The 6000-nt window shown below is 42.9% G+C and overlaps 1 long non-coding RNA gene across 1 annotated transcript; it reads left to right on the plus strand.

Moving 5' to 3' along the window:
• Window positions 1-3312: 3312 nt before the first annotated feature.
• On the plus strand, window positions 3313-5462 carry LOC309695029. The gene is made up of 2 exons (XR_014273025.1): window positions 3313-3582; window positions 4834-5462. It is a non-coding gene; the product is annotated as an uncharacterized lncRNA (long non-coding RNA).
• The last annotated feature ends 538 nt before the right edge of the window (window positions 5463-6000 follow it).

Genomic DNA, 6000 nt, shown 5'->3' on the forward strand with positions numbered 1-6000 from the left:
AAGTAGTCTCCAGGCTTCTTGAAGGACATTCAAAGCTCTTTGGATGTTGGCTGCCTTTTGTTCCATATCTGTCAAGATGATCCCACACTGATTTAATAATGTTTAAAGTCCTGGCTCTCGGGGAGGGGTCAGTCCAAGACTGATAGAAAAACACACAGAGAAACACTATCTTAGTGCACTGGCAGTGTATTTGGGATCATTATCATGCTGAAAAAATATGATATTTCCAATCACATACTTTCCAGATGGCATTTCATTGTGGATTAGAATCTGATGGTACTTTCCTTTGTTCAGAATTTCATCAATTTTGACAAAATGTCCAACACCACTGGCTGAAATGCAACTCCAAACCTTGAGAAGTCTCCACTGTGTTCTACAAAGGATGATCTGATATCCTCGTGTTGGTGTTGTTCCCAGACCATCATGAAAATGTTGTTCCAGGTTCAACATTGCAAGTGACCAATCACATTGTTGTGACGTTATTCCTTTGCGCGCCAAGCCATTCGTGCATTTATGAAATTCCAATGTTGCAAGGACAATATCAATTCTGCTTACTGTTTATGAAAGGGTTACGATTAGGGTCAGGGTCCGTTGATCGGTGGACAGAGGCGGTTTCACGCAGCTTAAGTACAGTTTTTTGCTTTACGCCGGTTTTTCCCGAAGTCGCAAAAGTATGACGTCACAACATTCTGATTGGTCACTTGCAACGTTGATCCTGGAACAACACCAACACGACGATATCAGATCAACCTTCTACAAATGTCTGCAAACACTCACTGTTGTTCCCTTCCCTGATCTCCTCTACGTACTTAAAAGGATTTAAACCAAACATTTCACATGTTTGGAGTCATTGCTCCAAAAGACCTGTCGTCACTGAGTTTCAGTCCATTTCTGGTGTAATTTGACATACCTTAGGTTTTCCCCATTATTTCTCTTCTTTTAAAAGATGGTTTCTTTGACTGATAGAATCTCTGTCATGATACTTTTATATATTCATCTACTTCATTCTGCATAAAGTACAGCTCAGATTTCATTGGCTGAGCCTGTATCAGCAACAGAAGCTTCAAAAAAGCTCCATTTGTAGGTCAGTCACTATATCCAAGTGTGCGTGTTGGGGGATTTCAAGTTATCTGCCATTCATGATTTGTGCACTAACAGCAAAGTGTTTTCACAGCTGAATAAATGTTAGGGTTAACATATGATGACCAGATTGAAGAAAACAATCAAGCAGGCAAACTATATACACTGAACAAAAATATAAACGCAACACTTTTGTTTTTGCTCCCATTCCCCATGGGATGGACGTAGAGACCTAAAATTCATTCCAGATACACAATATAACCATCCCTCCCAAACAGTGGTCACAAATCAGTCCAAATGTGTGGTAGTGGGCACATCTGCCATATTGAGATAATCCATCCCACCTCACAGGTGTGCCACATCAGGATGCTGATCTGACATCATGAGTAGTGCACAGGTGTACCTCAGACTGCCCACAACAAAAGGCCACCCTGGAATGTGCAGTTTTGTCTCACAGCAAAATGCCACAGATGCCACAAGCAATGAGGGAGCGTGCAATTGGCATGCTGACAGCAGGAATGTCAACCAGATCTGTCGCCCGTGCATTGAATGTTCATTTCTCAACCATGAGCCGTCTCCACAGGCGTTTCAGAGAATATGGCAGCACATACAACCGGCCTCACAACCGCAGACCTCGTGTAACCACACCAGCCCAGGACCTCCACATCCAGCAGGTTCACCTCCAAGATCGTCTGAGACCAGCCACCCAGACAGCTGCTGGAACAATTGGTTTGCACAACCAAACAATTTCTGCACAAACTGTCAGAAACCGTCTCAGGGACGCTCAACTGCATGCCCGTCGTCCTCATTGGGGTCTTGACCTGACTCCAGCTCGTCGCCGTAACATACTTGTGTGGGCAAATGCTCACATTCGATGGCGTCTGGCACGTTGGAGAGGTGTGCGCTTCACGGATGAATCATGGTTCATATTGTTCAGGGCAGATGGCAGCTGAGAATGTCCCAGTTCTTGCATGGCCAGCATACTCACCGGACATGTCACCCATTGAGCATGTTCGGGATGTGCTTGACCGGCGTATACGACAGCGTGTACCAGTTCCCACGAATATCCAACAACCTCGCACAGCCATTGAAGTGGAGTGGACCAACATTCCACAGGCCACAATTGACAATCTGATAGACTCCATGCGACGATGTGTTGCACTGCATGAGGCAAATGGTGGTCACACCAGATACTGACCGGTTCTGGGTCCCCAGACCCCCAATAGCGCAAAAAACTGCACATTCCAGGGTGGCCTTTTGTTGTGGGCAGTCTGAGGTACACCTGTGCACTACTCATGATGTCAGATCAGCATCCTGATGTGGCACACCTGTGAGGTGGGATGGATTATCTCAATATAGCAGATGTGCCCACTACCACACATTTGGACTGATTTGTGACCACTGTTTGGGAGGGATGGTTATATTGTGTATCTGGAATGAATTTTAGGTCTCTACATCCATCCCATGGAGAATGGGAGCAAAAACAATAGTGTTGCGTTTATATTTTTGTTCAGTGTATGTTGACTTAAAACAGCCGGAACTTGGTGATTTAAACATCAATAAATTAATTAAAATGAAGAGGTTAGCACAGTCCACAACCCTGCAGGCAAAAACACAGACCGGAAATTAATTCACTGTCATGCACCAGAGCATTTTATTTTTATTGTTACATCATACCTCAGGCAGGTTGATGGAACAGGTCAGCTGCACAGCTGCTTGTGCCTGGGTTAGTTAAAAGACCTGATGGAGAACCATGTGTTGCTGGATGTGGAGTAACATCAGTGGAACTCAGTCAAGTGTGGAGCCATGAAACGTCTTTCTTATTTCCTGTCTCCTGAGTGCAGGGCACTCTGGGTTAAGGTATAAAGTAGGTATTCTGGAGTCATAAGACACGTGTTTCTGTTGGCTAAGGAAAGGATTAGAATGAGTGGTTAGATAAGAGGTTACCTCTGTTGGCTCAGGACTTTGGGCACATATAAATTGCTGAAAGTTTTGACATGGAGCCAACAACAATATCTGTGTACTGTGTCACATAAGGATTAAATATTTTATAGGTTTTACACTAAGAGTGAACAACTAGCCTAGGTGCAGATGTATCAAATATTCTGTTGCATTACCAGCTCCTAGAAACCCATGACACCAGGCATACTTTTCTCTTGAGTCACATGAATGTCTGCATTGTGTAATATCCTGCCTCTATTAAACTTCTGCTTTCAGCTTGCCTCATGAGAATCTAGTTGCCTGTGGTACCTTGTTGTAGTAAATTAGAGCTAACTGGTGGGACGTGGCTACTGCTCACACACACACACACACACACACACACACACACACACACACACACACACACACACACACACACACACACACACACACACACACACACACACACACATCATCATCATCATCTCTGTGAATCTCCAGGAGGATCAGGGAGATTTTCTACAAGCAAGAAGGAAACCAGGTGCACACGTCCTCCAGAACCGTTCTTCTTTCCTGCTGAAGGTGAACATGTCTTTTGTACTCACACGGCAGGTATTCATTGGGTTAATAGCTACTTTGTAAAGCTCTCAATTCTAACCTTTGCTAAGGGCTGATTCATGAGTGAGACTAACAGCATGCAGTCGCACTGTGTTGAATAATCATTAGCGTTTTGCTGACTTGTAAGGTGAATTTAGAGGTTCTGATAAAATTGACATCTTTTAATAGGATCAGATTTAGGGTGGTTTATTTGTGTTTGGTATTTGGTTATTTAAAGGTGCTTGTGATCAAATGTAACAATGCAAAAGCAAAAAAAAAAAAAAAGCTGAAGAAGAGGAATTTTAATTATTTTCACATCATGTTGCTGTAATCATTGTACTTTAGTGGTTCCTCTACCTCGTCTTTTTTTTTTTTTTGTTTGTTTTGAGTGAGAGCGTTTACCGAAGCACGGGATCCACCATGGGACAAACTCGTGTTGAATCTTTAATCTACTGCCCAACACTACGTGACAGCAGTGTCACAACAGGAAATTACACATTACATAGAGTTAAGACAGCAAAGCCTGGAGGGGAAGAGGATCTGACCATTGTGTCTTAAACCTAAACTAAGATCAAGGAATCTGACAACACACAACACTTTCGCGCTCGTAAAACCATCAGTTTTACAATCTCAACTTCAAGGCCTGTCTTTGGGGCAGATCTTGTACAGTTTTATTGGACAAAAACATTTACAGCCTGATTGCTCAGGCATAAGATTGCATTTTGTAAAATAAAAAACCTTTCTCATAATTAGGTTTTTACACGTTTTTGCTGCTATACTAATATAAATCATCAAGTCAGATGTATGCACACTTTGCACAGTACAGTATACTTGTTATGAGTTATGATCTCTGCTGATCTGCTCATAGTGGCTGACTAATGTGCCTGCACAGGTCTTCAGCATTGTGTAAGTTTTGACCTCCAGTGGGTATGCAGATCTGGTGATTACTACCAGCTTAGCGTGCTTTGTCAAGACTGGTGCCTAATCCTGTACATACAGATCATTGACATGACACATTTCAATCTAATAATCTCCTATCATCACTAAAGAAGCACTGCCGCTCACAGGAAACACAGTAGCCACTGAGGTGACTGACCCACTATTGTATGCCATCTAAAGTGCTCTTTACCGCACAGTGTGTTAGAGCTGTTTAACTAAAGTAAAAGCATTTGCCTTTGGAAAGTGTGCCCACCTTGGGGGAAATCATCATTCTAAGCTTCTTCTCTTTTTTTCCAGACTAAGATGGCCACTTGCGGGTCATGTTTCTGGTGCATCATATGGCTCATTGTTCTGCTGTTCATTGGCTGGCCCATCAGCATCGCTTTAGGGGGTCTCTACGGCCTCATCAGCCCCCTCACCACCTGCCTTGGTCTGGACCGACTGTCTGATTTACTCCTGGAGGGAGCTAATGTGGGCAGAACCTGTGCCAATAACATGAGGCACAGCAAGCCTTTGTGTTGAAATCCATCCTGTCTGATCAGGACCAGAAAAAACAGAGGTCGAAGCCTTCACCTCAGGAAGAACTGTTAATGTCTGATTTATGTGGAGCTATTCCAGCACGACTGGTGCATAATTCCCTGAGAAACCTTCCAGCAACTTATGTCACAATAAGGTCCAGAAAGTCCTGGAAAATTGATTCCTCTCTCACTGGTAACATGTAATTAACTACAGATTTTAAATTTGCATGGGTTTGTCAGGAAGAAAATAGGCTTGCAGTGCATGGTCTGTGTTTGCTGTTTAATTCACGATGACGCTGCGTGGAGACGATAAGAACGAAAATGCCAATTTAACAATGAAAATATTTAGACTTGGTAATGTCTGTATGGAAATATATGGAAATGCGATTAAAACTGCTTTGAACTTGCCCTTCGTGTTTGTTAATTGACTTTTGGTGCACGTATTTTGAGGAAAATCCATGCCGTGAAATACTGAAAGTAAGTGGGGAGAAAGAGAGAGCTGCAGATTTGAACAGATTCATTTTACATTTCCTTCATTGAGTTTTATCTACCTGTGTTTTCACATTAGGGGGTCGCAGATGTTTGAGTCTCATCACAAAATTAATTAAATTGAAGTCAAGGAGACAATATTGAGACATGCTCTCTATGTCATGCCAAGCTCAACACAGCTTTCCACACACGATTTACTTTCCAGCTAGCTTTCTTCTGATTGGCTGCCCCTCACAAACAGTATGTATGGACAGCAGGTAAGTGGGGCTTTGGGGCTCGCAACCATTGCCATGTTGCTAATATGACCACATTAAGGATATCCCTTCTCTTTGACATCATACAGAGCCGAGACCTGTCTGTTTAATATGAGCTTCCACTGCTGTAAAAGTATGCATACGACAAGAAAATGAGGAAAACCAAAACGATGACTTTAAATGATTGTTCTGGCCACCTGGAG

The sequence above is a fragment of the Aulonocara stuartgranti genome, assembly GCF_965226115.1.
Source record: "Aulonocara stuartgranti genome assembly, chromosome: 19".
Classification (NCBI taxonomy): domain Eukaryota; kingdom Metazoa; phylum Chordata; class Actinopteri; order Cichliformes; family Cichlidae; genus Aulonocara; species Aulonocara stuartgranti.